Consider the following 18,046-nt stretch of genomic DNA (forward strand, 5'->3'; position numbering starts at 1 on the left):
GTTTTCCTTTTAAAGTTTCACAAATATAGGGTAAATAAGCTTGCCTTCAAATATCTGTTGGACGTGTTAGCAGCCCATATTCCTCCTCAACGCAAGTCATTTGGATTATCCCTATTAGTAAAATTAAGTGCTGCTCTACGCCTTTTTCATAAGGCTACCAAACGGGCATAGGAAAAAATCGAGACGTATCTGTGGCTCAGTGCAGCCTAAGCAAAGTTCTTAAAGAATTCTTAAACATATTTGAAGAACACCTATGTCCAAAGAGGATAAATTTCATCAAAACGGAAGAAGAAAAACAGAAAATTTCATTAGCTTTTTACGTCAAGCATGGAATTCCGAGCGTAATAGGATGTGTTGACGGGACGCATGTTCACATTATTGCTCCTTCAAGGAACAATCACATATATTAATTGTAAAGCCTTCATTTTCTAAAGATAAAATAATTTTTAAAATATGTACAGGTCTGTGACCATGAGATGAGGACCCAATAGTTGAATGCATCCTATCCTGATACATGGCACACTATTCTTTAAATTTGTGGATTTTGACCTGAAATTACAGAGAAATGATGCATTTTGGGTACAACTCCCTTATTAATTGGGGGAATTATTCACAAAATCTGTCAACGTTTTTCCCATTTTATTGTCATTTGTAATACCAATTGTTCCCCAAGGGAAAAATTTCCCATTTTCGAAGTTTGTTTAAAATAAGCGAAAAAGGAAAAGAGAGGGGAACAAGGAATAGGGAAAAAATTCCCAGGGGCTTGTTATTCAGAAGTGGGGTAAATGTGTATATATTGCAGCACAGAGATGCATTTGCGAACAGGGCCCTTTTAAGGGATAGCATTTTTTTGCAGTTGTTAGTAAAATTTCAAAAAGGAGTCTCCAATGACAAAACGAAGAGTACCACGCGGGCGGATTTTCTATACCGGATTGACCTGATGTATTGTTTTGTCCGTCTTTTTGTGTTGGAAGAGGAGCCGGTATATAACAGGAGGGTTACTTTGTAATTCGTTTCGATAACAACATCAATCGAAAACGAATTGGTGCCACTATGTATTTTGAATTCGAGATGTAAATTTTATACAATCGGAAATTCTGTTTCCGATTTTCGAAAATGTAGCAACTATGTATCACGGTTGTAAATGTCAAAAGTGTTCGTTTCGAAAAAAATACCGTTCGATTTCATTTGAGTCAGCGAAAAGACCAAAAATGTAACTAGCAAAAACCCACACACTAAACCAGTTTGAGGTAATAGTGGATTTTATGTCGAAGCATCGTGATTAGGAAAAAGGTTTTTTGAAGTTCGTAAGTGGTGCCATTTTACGTTATAAGCTGGCTACACTTTTTGGTGAATTCGATAGTATTACATAGTACGAAAGAAAATTCGAATCGAAAACAATTCTCGAATAAAATTAATTATCGAAACGAATTACATAGTAACCCCCAGAACAGAAAGGATAAAGGCTCAGCACAACTCTTGGAATGATTATTGTATTCATAAAATGTACATATATAGCAATATTTTGTACAATATAGCACTTTTTCGACAATTTTTGATTTTTCTTCAAAATATGCCAATATTTACAAATTTAAATATATTGTTGCAATATTTCAGCCTCAAAAACGATTACCTACAGTGATGAGGTAATCGTTTCGCTATTCTAAGCTAGAATATACTCCGAAACCCACATGTCCATCCAATTTGGGCCACCAGTGTAAAAATCTATATAACCAGGTATGTTCTGGATTTCCCTTCAAATAGATTTTACCCTCCGCTTTTCAAATTCTATCATTTATTTTGATTTTCCAAGTCAAAATTAGATTACAAACAAACAGCATTTTAAACGCACGATGGTCCTTATGCCATTGATCTCAGCGTCGTCGCCATTTTTATAGTTTTGGAAGCTTTTAGTGTCGTTGAATATATATCCACATTTTTCGCATCAAATTAAATATTTTTTCTTTATTTTACGACTTAGAATTGCATCAGAAATAAAAATATTTTAAATTAAAATTAATCAGCTGATTGTTTTCTAGTGATATCGGCCTTTTACTACCGAGTATTTTAATTGGTAAAAAAGTAATCGTCGTCAACGGGAGCCACCGTGGTGCAATGGTTAGCATGCCCGCCTTGCATACACAAGGTCGTGGGTTCGATTCCTGCTTCGACCGAACACCAAAAAGTTTTTCAGCGGTGGATTATCCCACCTCAGTAATGCTGGTGACATTTCTGAGGGTTTTCAAAGCTTCTCTAAGTGGTTTCACTGCAATGTGGAACGCCGTTCGGACTCGGCTATAAAAAGGAGGTCCCTTGTCATTGAGCTTAACATGGAATCGGGCAGCACTCAGTGATAAGAGAGAAGTTCACCAATGTGGTATCACAATGGACTGAATAATCTAAGTGAGCCTGATACATCGGGCTGCCACCTAACCTAATCGTCGTCATTGCCACTATACAGGAATACCATGTTCCTTAACTCGAAAACGGCCATCGACTGCCGCAAATCTCAACGAGACGGCTGAGCAGTACAATATTCACCTAATATGGGTGCCTGGCTATAGGACATACCGGGGAACTGCGAACGTCCGCTACAAACGTCATTTTTTCACGATTACTTTTCTTTAATAATCCATTTTAAGGAATACAAACTTTGTGGAAATTTGCTTTGGGCTTTTCCCCATCAAGTTATAATAAAATTTGCAACAAATATGTATAATTTCATGCATTTTTCTTACTGATTTAGTTTTCACTTTAGCGATTTTAGCGGCTAAACCAAGGCATATTAATTAAAGGTGAAGTCACGAGCAAACGTGTGTACACCCCATGATATTTAGAAAGTCAAATTAAAATGACAGGTCACTTAAGTTGACATTTTGTGTATGTGTAGTGTTGTTGTACTGTAACACAATGTAAATAAAAGCAATATTTATGTACACAAAGAATGTAAACAAACCTACTAAACATAAACAAAGCCTTTGACAAGAGGAATGTCGATATTAGTCACCTGATTGCATGACTTTACCTTTTAAAATGCCTTGCGGCTAAACTCGAACTTAATACTCACCTTTACTGCGTGGGAAGGCTCTTATGATGGCCAATGTTCGATGGAAGAATTGTTGTAACGAAACCAAGTAAATATGGCCCCATTTAAACTTAAACCGCACACTAGATATGCTGGTGTTCTCAAGACGTCACATATCACTCCTGACATCTGCTATAACGGGTCGCTGCCTGATAGGCGAATTTGCAAAAATATTGGTGCGAAGTATAATGATTACTGTATGAGCTGTCATGATGCGGAGGAAAAGGAATCAAACACCTCTTGTATGAGTGTCCTGCATTTTGTGTAAGGCGTAAGCGAATTTTAGAGGCATATAGCTTTGGATTACTGGCGGACCTGGAAAATGTTAACTTAATCAGTCTGTTAATGTTTTTGGAACAATCTGGTTGGTTCAACAAAAGAAAAAAATAGAGAAGGTTCAGTGGTTAAAACTAGAAGTACCCATATGTAATAGTTACTTTTAGTTAAATGTGGTATCACAATGAACTGAATAGTCTAAGTGAGCCTGAAACTTAATCGGACTGCCACTTTAACCTAACCTACAGGAATACCAAATTAGGGGCCAAATCACCGCATTCGTCATCCGAGTTCTGTTTCGTATAGAGAAAAATTTCGATCGCAGTAAATTTTTTATTTTATTTATTTATTTATCACATTAGAGCAGTAAGAAGGTATTTCTTTTTTAGTTCAATGTATACATCATAAAGAAAGTCATTAAGTGTAATTTAATTGTAAGAATTAGTATGTCATTATTATCAAATCCTAAGCTAAATAACAAATAACAAAATAAATAAAATTTTTTCACTTCTGACTCTACCGGAGGCTTATCCGTTTCGGAATTCTTTGGCTGATCGCTTTTGTATACCTTCATATGGATATCATGAAAGCCATAACTTACACGTCCTTGGGTCTGAGCTAGATGTGGCAGTGATTCAATTTTCAATATAAACACCGTATGTCGTCTTGGTCCATCCAAACGACCAACCTTCCAATCGGCGGTTGGAAGATCTGGGTTACATTCCTTTAGTCTGTTTAGTATTGACTCAGGATTTTGAGGGTTTGCAGGTATCCATGTATTTATCGACTAACTCCAAAGCGGCTCCTTCCCAAACTTCACCAATTAGCATCAAACGCTATTAACTTATATCTTCCTTGATACCATTCAGCATCTTGCCGTCGAGGACTTGGTCCGGGAAACTTTTTTCGCACCTCTGGGTAGACACCAGACATCGCGTTCTCAATTTCCCCCCATTTTTGCTTTGGAACCATACCGTCCAATGCTCCTTTATTAATGATAGCCATCACAAGGCTGTCTTTTGCAACTGAGGATCTTTGATCCCGTTTAGAGTATGGCAGCTCATTCGGTGATCGTACCCTTTTTCCAGCTTCAAGAATTCCTTGAACCCAAGTTAAAGAATCGCTTTGCTTAGCCGACAACGTGCTTGGGTCGACTGATCCTAATTTCTTTATGATAAACAAAGCATTTCTGCGTTCCTTGAATCTCTTTCGTGAGGGATTACCTCCTTTTGATGTCGTTACCTTAGAAAACGTTCGACTTGCCAAAGTGTCGCCACTTGTCGACTGAAGTTAGCAACCCAGTGGATGACTTTGAATTTCGCTGCATGGTGGCTTAATTTTACACCACAAGTGAAATTCGTAATAAGTACTTATTACAATGAAATAATCCGCTTTAAAAAATACGTCCGTTCAGTTCGACGGTTGAATAATAATAGTTTGTGATAATATGGCATTTTCGTTTCGAAATTTACTCTTATTCTAGTTTCATATTCATGTAACGGTAAATCAACATATGTGAACAATATTGACCCTGTGTTAATATTCTCTAATAATTTCAATGAACTTAAATTGTTGTTTGTGGATTTGATTAAGAAAGTAAGTAAAATAATTAGTGGACGATATCTTCTTACAGATTTTTCATCAATATTTTGGATTTAGGATTTTGGAAGCCAAGGGAACTCTTTTGAAACTGAATGTCGTAAAAGATTTAAAAGAAGGAGCCCCATATCGAGAGGTCGCTAAAAATATAACATATCAGTTGGATTTATAAATAAAAAATCACAATAAAAAACTCTCGCCGGCTGATAAACGTGAAGCTAAGCGATTGATAGTTACCGGTGCAGTAAATACAGCTGTTGAGGTCAAGCTAATATTAAATGTGGAACATAACTTAAACGCCAGTGGATTAGTAGCCAGGGCAAAGCCAAAAAAGCCGCTTTTGAACGACAAAAACGGAAAAAAACGCTGGGACGTTGCAAAAAAAAAAAAAATATCACAACCTGGTTATATATCTAATTTAATTCAAGAAAATTCAAAGCTTGTCAAAATTCCAATGCAACCACAAATTTGTCTTGAGTAAGAACCAAAAATTCCAGAAGAAGCAGAAAAAGTAAATGCCACCAAATATCAAGAGCTTGTCGGAAATCTATTGCATCTCGCACTATTTAGTAGACCAGATATAGCATGTAGTGTCAATATGCTATCTCAATTCAATCCGACCCCCGTAAGTAATATTTGACTGCAGCACTAAATGTATTAAAATATTTGAATTCAACGTAAAACTATACTCCGACTTATAAAAAATATGGTTTGCCCATCATCGGATATGGCGATGCTATTTGGGCGAATGATTCTAATGATAGAAAGTCACAAACTGGATTTTGTTTTACAATCGCGGGAGCCCTAATATCTTGGGAATCAGGAAAGCAGCGAGTAGTTGCTACTTCGAGTGCCGAATCTGTCCGAGGCAGCTAAAGAGGCCTACTACTTGCGATATTTAAGATCCGAATATGGATTTGTTGATACCAGTCCAACAAAGATTTACAGCGATTCACAAAGTGCTCAAGCGATAGCCAAATATGGCGGACATCACTCTCGAACCAAACATATTGATTATAGGTATCATTTTATTCGTCAAGCAATTGAAGATAAAGTTGTCGATATTCAATATATGGCTACGTGTGAAATGGCTCCTGACATTTTAACAAAACCTCGAATCAAACGTACACAATTTATATCATCAATGGGTGTTCGAGAAACTATTTAATTTGAGGAGGCGTGTTGAAGTATTTATATTCATACTTTGTACAATTTAAATAATTTCTATTTGTCGTGACCACAAAGTCAAGCGACTCAAATTTAAACTTTAAAGTAACCCCTTTTGTTTTGTTATTTTCATTGCCTATTTTTATTATTGTCGTAATATGAACATAACCAGATGATTATTATATATTGTTGTAGGCAAGATGAATATGTGCGACATCTGCGAGATGAATTAAGAGATTCTTGTAGATTATGCTAGATGTTGTAGTCTATTCTACAACCATCTTGCTAAAATATTCCAAATCGATATGTCTATATAAATCTCTGGCAGAAGGAGCTAGTAAGTCATTTGTAATCAAGAGCTCGAGTTGTAAAGTAGTCGGGGTGCTAAGAGAAACCTATCAGTGAAGCATATAAATTTTAGTTTGTCGTTATTTGAAAAGAACAGTGTTTTAACTATTGAGTTATTAAATACGCCACAATATAAAAACGTAACAATACATTTCAATCGAATTAATTCCGTTTGGCAGGAATGTTAATTCTAAACATTGCAGAAACAAGCCTATTAACCAAATTGAAAATCATCAGTTTTTTTTCTTCTCTTCATTTTACATACATTTTTCCAACAGCCGTTTATACCAATTCTGTGATGCAAAATATTGTTTCAATTTTTCTTATCTGGCTCAAAAACGTGTTTTTTTTAATTTAGGCATAATTATATTAACGCATACTTCGTTGTAATCTAAAAAGCATTAACACACATTTTTTCAATTACAAAAGTTCCAATGCGTTTATTCAAAATCTTGCAACAGTGCCGTTTCCGATATACATAAAATCAGCTGCTTTTAAGCAATCGCCATTTTTCCCGTGAAACAAAATTTTTCGCTTGCCCAAAATTGAAAATCTGCAAATAATATGGGTTGCAGAAGAAAAATGAAACAAATAATTTTCATTGATGTCACAAACTATAAAGTTTTTGGAAAAAAAGTACAAAATGCCTGTTGTTGTTTGTTAATAGTTAATGTAATACGAAGAAACTCATTTTCTGAAACACGAGTTTTCTCCATTCAGGTACACTTTTAGTGCTTGGGCCATTTTTTCTTTTTTGGAGTAGCTATGTATCCCGCAGACTTCATGCAGATGGTTGATGAAAAGTTGGAGAAGCAAAGTCAGAATATAGAGTGCAGAGTAAAATCACTTCTAAAAGAATTTGAGGTTCGACTTCTCACGGAATTAGAGAAGAAGATATACGATTTTGGAGTTGACCCAGAAAAGATTACTGTTTGTGTATCTGAAATGGAAGCAGTTGTACAAAAGGTTGATGTTTTGAAAGCTGAAATAAAAAAAATGAAACTTCAGGCCCTTCGTCAAGAGAACTCTATCGTTACGAACCAACGGTATTCCGTACGGAAATAATGAAGATCTAAGTAGATCTAATGTTCCAAAATGTTTGCAAAGAAATTAATGTGCCTTGTCCACGACTAATAAGTATCAACCGTTTACAAAACCGAAAAAATACCATTCTCCCGATGCTGTCTTCATAGCCAAACTGATGTCCCCTTACGATAAAAAACCCTCTCCTTAAGCTCTATTGGTCTCGATGGCAACAAAACGATATATATCAACCAGAATTTATCAAATACGAAATACCGATAATTCAAAGAGACAGTACAACTAAAGAGGAAAAACTTGATAAAATCGGCTTATACTTTCCGGGGAATAGTTTATGTCAAGCCAAATTTTTCGGATATATGTGTAGATGACACCTCAGTTCTTGATGGGTTTCGACCTACAAACGCTACACCAGCAGAACAAACTATATTTCTTATATTTCATATAAGTTATGTTTCGCGGCTTTATAATATTTTAGAACATAATAAGTTTGATAATTGGATTGCAGGTGTACTTTCTTATGGCCTGTTCCTGTATATCGAACGAAAGCTTTCTTTCGTATTCCAAACGAAAGAAAATTGATTTTTGTACTTTTATTTCGAAAGGCAAGTCACTTCATATTTTGTTTTCGAGCAATAAACGATCGTATACAATAAGTGTCGAGAAAAAATTGTTAACATTTGAATGAATTCTCAAGCTAAAAATATGAAAATACTCATTATTGATAATCAATGTATTCTCATACAAACGGAACGAACTTTCAAAAATATAAATACACAAATTCATTCGAATTCGAGTGATCTGCAAATAATATGGGTTGCAGAAGAAAAATGAAACAAATAATTTTCATTGATGTCACAAACTATAAAGTTTTTGGAAAAAAAGTACAAAATGCCTGTTGTTGTTTGTTAATAGTTAATGTAATACGAAGAAACTCATTTTCTGAAACACGAGTTTTCTCCATTCAGGTACACTTTTAGTGCTTGGGCCATTTTTTCTTTTTTGGAGTAGCTATGTATCCCGCAGACTTCATGCAGATGGTTGATGAAAAGTTGGAGAAGCAAAGTCAGAATATAGAGTGCAGAGTAAAATCACTTCTAAAAGAATTTGAGGTTCGACTTCTCACGGAATTAGAGAAGAAGATATACGATTTTGGAGTTGACCCAGAAAAGATTAATGTTTGTGTATCTGAAATGGAAGCAGTTGTACAAAAGGTTGATGTTTTGAAAGCTGAAATAAAAAAATTGAAACTTCAGGCCCTTCGTCAAGAGAACTCTATCGTTACGAACCAACGGTATTCCGTACGGAAATAATGAAGATCTAAGTAGATCTAATGTTCCAAAATGTTTGCAAAGAAATTAATGTGCCTTGTCCACGACTAATAAGTATCAACCGTTTACAAAACCGAAAAAATACCATTCTCCCGATGCTGTCTTCATAGCCAAACTGATGTCCCCTTACGATAAAAAACCCTCTCCTTAAGCTCTATTGGTCTCGATGGCAACAAAACGATATATATCAACCAGAATTTATCAAATACGAAATACCGATAATTCAAAGAGACAGTACAACTAAAGAGGAAAAACTTGATAAAATCGGCTTATACTTTCCGGGGAATAGTTTATGTCAAGCCAAATTTTTCGGATATATGTGTAGATGACACCTCAGTTCTTGATGGGTTTTGACCTACAAACGCTACACCAGCAGAACAAACTATATTTCTTATATTTCATATAAGTTATGTTTCGCGGCTTTATAATATTTTAGAACATAATAAGTTTGATAATTGGATTGCAGGTGTACTTTCTTATGGCCTGTTCCTGTATATCGAACGAAAGCTTTCTTTCGTATTCCAAACGAAAGAAAATTGATTTTTGTACTTTTATTTCGAAAGGCAAGTCACTTCATATTTTGTTTTCGAGCAATAAACGATCGCATACAATAAGTGTCGAGAAAAAATTGTTAACATTTGAATGAATTCTCAAGCTAAAAATATGAAAATACTCATTATTGATAATCAATGTATTCTCATACAAACGGAACGAACTTTCAAAAATATAAATACACAAATTCATTCGAATTCGAGTGACTGCCTTCTTTCGAATGAGTTTTCTTTCGATATACAGGAACAGGGCATTACTTTCTTATCTTCTATAAACATTGTGTTTCCAATTTTGCTTCTAATTATTTACTTTTTTACAATGTCGATGACACTTAATCATGATAACCATTCCAGAGACGTTACAATGAGAATGCTAAGAATTATAGCGAAACAAAGAAATAGTATCAGATTTTGTCACATCAACGCTCAGAGTTTGCGTAATAAAATTGACGAATTCTGACTGATTTTTGAAAATTCCGGTATAGATGTTATATGTGTATCAGAGACTTGGCTTTGTAAAACTGTCTCCGACAACTTTGTGAGTGTTCATGGCTACGAATTAAGCTGTGTACAATGTTCAATTTTCAAGCTGAAACCAGCTTTTCTCACGGTTACTTTTCTTAATTAATTAATTTAGAAATATAAAATGATTATCAATCAATTCATTGGATCTTTTCCATCCATTATTTGATAAGACTTGATAAAAATATAACTTCATAAATATTTTTGTACTTTTAATTTAGTGTTTTGGTGAAAAAACCGAACATAGTACTCACCTTTAAATAGGAATGATAGAATACGTCGAGGAAGCGGTGTAGCAATTTATGTTAGGGACAACTTGAGATCGAAATCAACGCAAACTGACCGATAGAGATGATTTCAGTGACTATAGTGTCTGTCAGAGGAAATGTGTGTGTAGTAGAGAATGAAGCCGCCGAGTCGCGCCGCTGATTTCAGCCGCCGCCGACTCTTTTTTGGCAGTCGACGCCGCCGCCGAATATGTCGGCTCATTTCGACTCAAATTTAGCCGCCAAATAATCAAAAATATTTAATAAATATACAAAAATGTGTTAATAATTAATTTATTTTCTGCAATTTTTTTAAGTTTTGATCCACAATTTTTCAAGATTGGGTTTCTATAATAATTTTGCAGACATCTCGCTCAAAAGATATGAATGATATGTAAATATAATTCTAAGATTGGCTGTAGAACTAATCCCATAACCATTCCCATAATCTCATTATATATATATATATATATATATATATATATATATATATATATATATATATATATATATATATATATATATATATATATATATATATATATATATATATATATATATATATATATATATATATATATATATATATATATATATATATATATATATATATAAAGGGTGATTCTTTTGAGGTTAGGATTTTCATGCATTAGTATTTGACAGATCACGTGGGATTTCAGACATGGTGTCAAAGAGAAAGATGCTCAGTATGCTTTGACATTTCATCATGAATAGACTTACTAACGAGCAACGCTTGCAAATCATTGAATTTTATTACCAAAATCAGTGGCAGAAAATCCGCTTTTTTATCGACAAATTTTGTTCAGCGATGAGGCTCATTTCTGGTTGAATGGCTACGTAAATAAGCAAAATTGCCGCATTTGGAGTGAAGAGCAACCAGAAGCCGTTCAAGAACTGCCCATGCATCCCGAAAAATGCACTGTTTGGTGTGGTTTGTACGCTGGTGGAATCATTGGACCGTATTTTTTCAAAGATGCTGTTGGACGCAACGTTACGGTGAATGGCGATCGCTATCGTTCGATGCTAACAAACTTTTTGTTGCCAAAAATGGAAGAACTGAACTTGGTTGACATGTGGTTTCAACAAGATGGCGCTACATTGCACACAGCTCGCGATTCTATGGCCATTTTGAGGGAAAACTTCGGAGAACAATTCATCTCAAGAAATGGACCGGTAAGTTGGCAACCAAGATCATGCGATTTGACGCCTTTAGACTATTTTTTGTGGGGCTACGTCAAGTCTAAAGTCTACAGAAATAAGCCAGCAACTATTCCAGCTTTGGAAGACAACATTTCCGAAGAAATTCAGGCTATTCCGGCCGAAATGCTCGAAAAAGTTGCCCAAAATTGGACTTTCCGAATGGACCACCTAAGACGCAGCCGCGGTCAACATTTAAATGAAATTATCTTCAAAAAGTAAATGTCATGGACCAATCTAACGTTTCATATAAAGAACCGATGAGATTTTGCAAATTTTATGCGTTTTTTTTTTAAAAAAAAGTTATCAAGCTCTTAACAAATCACCCTTTATATATATATATATATATATATATATATATATATATATATATATATATATATATATATATATATATATATATATATATATATATATATATATATATATATATATATATATATATATATATATATATGTATATATATATATATATATATAACGGTAACGCTGCCTCGTTGCGTCAGCATTCATGCATAACGATAGACGCGCATTTTTTGTTCGTTCACATTTAGTAACAAGATCACCCAACAAAATCAACACATCAACACTTGCCATTACCATACTACAAAGTGACGAGTCAGCAGTATCAACAAGCAACATCAGGCGATGTTGCTATTGCAGAATTTTAGATTAAGAATAAATATTTTTTGAAGTTTTGAATTTAGTCAGTTTCAATAAAGACACAAATGAAACAAGTTCTCCCTTTTTCATTTATTCCACTGGCGCAGTCGGTAATTAACTACGTGTAACGTACAAAAAACGTATAACGTGATACCGCAGATTTTTAATGGAATACGTGTAACGAGGAAATTCGTATAACGTGATAGTGCAAATTTTGATGGACTACGTGTAACGTGTAAGCGCATAACGTAGTGGCATTATAAAAAAAAATAATAATAAATCCTGATCAGAGAAGCCATAGAATTTGTGAGAGGCTATAATTCCAATCCGGTTACCTCAAAAAACCCACGAAAGTGCTATGAGCTCAATGCAAAACTTAAAATAAGTGAAAAAGAAATTTATAAACTTAAACTCAAAATAAGTGGAACCAAAATCGAAAACTTAAACAAAAAAAAAAAACAAAACTTAAAATTTTTATACTTGAACGAAACGAAATAAAAAACGAACAGAAAAACAACATGTCTCTACCAGACCCACCAGCAATGTTATCAGACTCGGAAATGGCGCAGGTTGCACATCAAATTGGAAATGTGGAGAAATTTGATGGGAATCCGAATTCGCTATACACCTTTATAAGCAGGATAGATTACATCCTAGCTCTTTACAACACAGCAGAAGCCCGGCAACGCCACATCATCTTTGGACATGTCGAACGCTGCATCAGCGGAGAGGTAATGGCCAACCTTGGATTGACCGATATTAACACTTGGGCAGACCTTAGAAAGCAACTGATCCTCAACTATAAGACTCAAACCCCCAGTCATATATTATTAGAGGAATTCCGCAACACCCCTTTCAAAGGAAGCGTGCGATCCTTCTTGGAAATGGCAGAGAAACGGCGGCAAGTTCTAACAAACAAGTTAGAACTAGAAGGTGATGTACACGAAAAACTATTGTATTCAAAATTAATAAAATCTAGCATAGAAATTTTAATTCAAAAATTACCTCTTAATATATATGTAAGAATAATAAATTACGACATTAAATACATTAGAACACTAATCAATATTCTGCAGGAGAAAAATATTTACGAATATGTTCAAAAAAATGAAACAGAAAAGCAAAGACCATTCACTAATAACATTAATCACAATCCACAAATAACCTTTCCAAACCCTCATCCATACCATAATGAAACAATAACCCATCAAAATCCACAACCATGCCATAACAAACTAAATTTCCAACCTCCTACCCATAGTAACCAACCTCATCCCAATTACGCACCTCACAATCAACCTACTAGACATTTTCCGAGACAGAATATTCATAGACAACGCGTATTTGACAACAACCGTTTCACATATAATCAGACCCCAAACCAACAACAACCATCGAATACTGATAGAATGCCAATTAGTCAATCAAATAAACGGCCAAGACCGTCAGAAAGCGGTCAGAGTAGAATGAGTATAGACGAGCTCAGGAATCAAGAGATAACTGACTACCAACAACACAACCCGTACGCCAATTACTACGACTCAACTTATTACTATACAGAACCCTATCCACAACATCCTTATCCTCATGAAACGTTCGTAGATCCTTATGAAACTTACCAACACACAAAGTTAAATACCCCCTCTACTGAAGGTGGAACTGAGGAAAGAAAAGAATTGGTTATCGAGGAGGCTGAAAATTTTCGGTGGCCGGTCTTGGAAATCAACAATTTATAACGATTAGATACAAGGGAAACGATCTCAAATGCCTCATTGATACCGGATCCACAGTCAATATGACAACTCGTAACTTATTCAATCTACCAATCCATAATACCGAATGTCTAATTCACACAAGTAACCACTATCAATAAGAGTATAATTATTCCACCCAATAATCTATTTCCGCTACCGCATGAATTTTTATTGCACCCATTTTCCACAAATTACGAACTTTTGATAGGAAGAAATATGTTGGCTCAAGGAAAAGCTATTATAGTCTATAATAAAAGAACTGTAAAAATTTACAACGACATATACAAACTGATAAACCATAGTACCACACCCGAACAAAGCTATTTTCAAAAAACGTCGAATAAAACTCCTCATGATAATGACATACAAATTTCGAATCACAAAATTGACAACAAGTTTTGCCAAATTGTTAGCCCCACGGTGCCAGAATCAGATCCAAAGCACTTCAGATTAGAACATTTGAATTATGAAGAAAAGACAAAACTCAAGGTATTGCTAAAACAATTTCAGCATATTCAATATCACAATGGTGATAAACTGACATTTACTAACGGAACCAAACATATAATTAATACTACTCACAATTCACCTATTTACACAAAATTGTACAGTTACCCTCAGGCATATGAAAAGGAAGTCGAGACTCAAATACAGGATATGTTGGATCAAGGTATTATACGAGCCAGCAACTCGCCATATAATAGTCCCATTTGGGTAGTACCTAAGAAACGAGATGCATCAGGCAAACAGAAATTCAGAATAGTAATAGATTACAGAAAACTGAATGAGATAACCATTAGCGATCGATACCCTATTCCAAATATGGAAGAGATCTTGGGGAAATTAGGAAGATGTAACTATTTTACCACCATAGATCTGGCTAAGGGTTTTCATCAAATTGAAATGGACACGGACTCAATACCAAAAACTGCTTTTTCCACCAAACATGGGCACTACGAATATTTGCGTATGCCATTTGGTTTGAAGAATGTACCGGCTACCTTCCAACGGTGTATGAACGACATTTTTCGACCACTTCTTGGCAAACATTGTCTCATCTATCTAGATGACATAATTGTATTTTCTGCGTCCCTTGACGAGCATTTGGAGTCACTCCGGCTAGTTTTCGAGAAATTGTCTGAAGCTAATCTGAAACTGCAGCTTGACAAATGCGAATTCTTACGATCAGAAACTAAATTTTTAGGGCATGTTATAACTAAAGACGGAATTAAACCAAATCCAGAAAAAATAGGAGCTATTCAGAGATATCCCATTCCTGCAAAAAAAACGAAATCAAATCCTTCCTGGGATTAACAGGATACTACAGAAAGTTTATTCCGAATTTCGCTGATATTACAAAACCCATGACGAAAGTATTGAAAAAGGGTTCGAAGATAGATATAAATGACCCAGAATATATCTCAGCATTCCAAAAATTGAAACAATTAATTTCAAACGACCCCATTTTAAAAATACCAAATTTTAACAGAAAGTTTGTTTTGACAACAGATGCAAGCAATGTTGCACTTGGTGCCGTACTCTCACAAGACGGGCATCCAATAAGTTACATTAGTCGGACTTTAAACGACCATGAAACTAACTATAGTGCTATAGAGAAGGAACTCCTTGCCATTGTGTGGGCAACTAAGACCTTCCGCCACTATTTGCTAGGACGACACTTTGAAATAGCAAGCGACCATCAACCATTGTCTTGGCTATATCGAATGAAAGACCCCAATTCCAAATTGACTCGATGGAGGGAAAAATTATCAGAATATGATTTCGACATAAAATATATAAAGGGAAAAGAGAATCATGTGGCTGATGCCTTGTCTAGGATCAAAATAGAAGAGTCATACTTTACTGAACAGACACAACATAGTTCCGAGGACGATAATAGCGATTTAATATTTATCACTGAGAAACCTATTAATACATTTGCCCGACAGATTATATTAGTAAAGGGTACACCAAACATAAGCCACGAGAAATATTTCAAAAAACAGATAACCTACATTTCCTACGATGAAATGACGCGGGAAAAAGCAGAACAATACTTAATTAACCATTTCTGTGGAAAATTTAGCGCATTGTACATAGATAGCGACGGTGATTTTGAGATTATTCAGAGCGCATATAGAGCAGTCATAAACACAAAACACACTAAAATCGTACGTAGTCTCATCCGCCTGAAAAATATATTCTCTTATGCAGAATTCAAGGAACTGATTTTGAAGTCTCATGAAAAACTCCTTCATCCTGGAATACAGAAAATGAGTAAACTCTTTAATGAAACATATTACTTTCCGAATAGCCATTTACTAATACAGAATATTGTTAATGAATGCCATGTTTGCAATTTAGCCAAGACAGAGCACCGTGATACTAAGATGCCTTAGAAAATTACCCCTCAACCCAATTTCTGTAGGGAGAAGTTCGTAATAGATATCTACTCATCTGAAGGAAAACATTATGTTAGCTGCATAGACATCGAAGGGGCGTTCAATAATGTCCATCCGAGCTCGATATTAAATGGACTGACAACTCTGAATGTTGATCCATGTATACTCAGGCTGTTAGACGAACTGCTAATGAAGAGACGTATTTCAGCCACACTAGGACAAGCAAACATACAAAAGTATGTGAACAGAGGCACTCCCCAAGGAGGAGTTCTATCACCTCTTCTTTGGAATGTTGCTATAAATAGCCTTCTGGTTACTCTAGAAAAAGAAAGGATAAAAGTGGTGGCATACGCAGATGATGTAGCTCTGGCAGTCAGGGGAAAATTCCCATCCACAATCAGAGATATTATTCAGAGGGCCCTCCGGATGACTGAAAAATGGGCGAAAGACAATGGTCTTGGGGTAAATCCCGCAAAGACAGAATTAGTCATGTACTGCAAAGATCGCAAAACTCCCACGGTTAGGCCTATTTCCTTAGGGGGTATTGAAATTCCCTTTGGTGATTGTGCAAAATACCTTGGCGTTATTTTGGACAGGAAGCTGAACTTTAAGCTTAATATTGAAGAAAGGGCGAGGAAGGCAACTGTAGCTTTGTACTCGTGCAAAAAGGCAATAGGAAAAAAGTGGGGACTAAAACCAAAAATTGTGCATTGGCTATACACGGCAGTGGTTAGACCTATAATGCTATATGGTGTTGTAGTCTGGTGGCCGGCACTTCAGAAACCGACTGGTTTAGATAAAGTTCAGCGCATGGCGTGTTTGTGTATTTCAGGCGCATTCAGCAAGACAGGAACAAATTCCCTTAATGTCATGCTGCATCTATTGCCTTTAGACATTTTGGCCAAACAGTCAGCTGCAACAACGGCTGTGCGGTTGCGCGAACTATCGCTGTGGTCGGAAAAAGGTTACGGTCACAGTTCTGTCCTCAAAACAATGTCAGATGTGCCTAACGTAGTGGATTACACTTTGGCGAGTCCACTTTTCGACAAAAAGTTTGAGACTCTAATCCCCAACAGTGAGGCGTGGTGCACACAGACCCCGGGGAATAAAGAATATATAGATTTCTACACTGATGGCTCCAAATTGGATGGACAAGTGGGTTTCGGAGTATATTCTAATGATTTGGAACTTCAAATAGCGAAAAGATTACCTAATCACTGTAGTGTTTTTCAGGCTGAAATATTAGCAATAAGAGAGGTGGCGAATTGGCTGAGAAGTAATGTTCCAAAAAATGTGGGCATTAATATATACTCAGACAGTCAACCTGCAATAAAATCCTTGGACTCTGTGTTCCTCAACTCGAAAACGGCCATCGATTGCCGCAAATCTCTCAATGAGATGGCTGAGCAGTACAATATTCACCTAATATGGGTGCCTGGGAACCGGGTACCGGGGAACTGCGAAGCCGATGAGTTGGCAAGGCTAGGGACTACCTTACATATTCCAGGGGAACTAGAATTTGTTGGTATGCCCCTAGCTACCTGCAAGCTCATGCTGCGTGAGAAGGCTGTTATGATGGCAAATGTTCGATGGGAGAATTGCAAGGGTTGTAACGACACCAAGCAAATATGGCCCCATCTCAACTTAAACCGCACACTAGATATGCTAATGTTCTCGAGACGTCAGATATCACTCCTGATATCTGCTATAACGGGTCGCTGCCTGATAGGAGATTTTGCAAAAACTATTGGCGCGAAGTATAATGACTATTGTATGAGCTGTCATGATGCGGAGGAAAAAGAATCAATTAAACACCTCTTGTG

Source organism: Haematobia irritans, chromosome 2 (assembly GCF_050003625.1).
Source record: "Haematobia irritans isolate KBUSLIRL chromosome 2, ASM5000362v1, whole genome shotgun sequence".
Classification (NCBI taxonomy): domain Eukaryota; kingdom Metazoa; phylum Arthropoda; class Insecta; order Diptera; family Muscidae; genus Haematobia; species Haematobia irritans.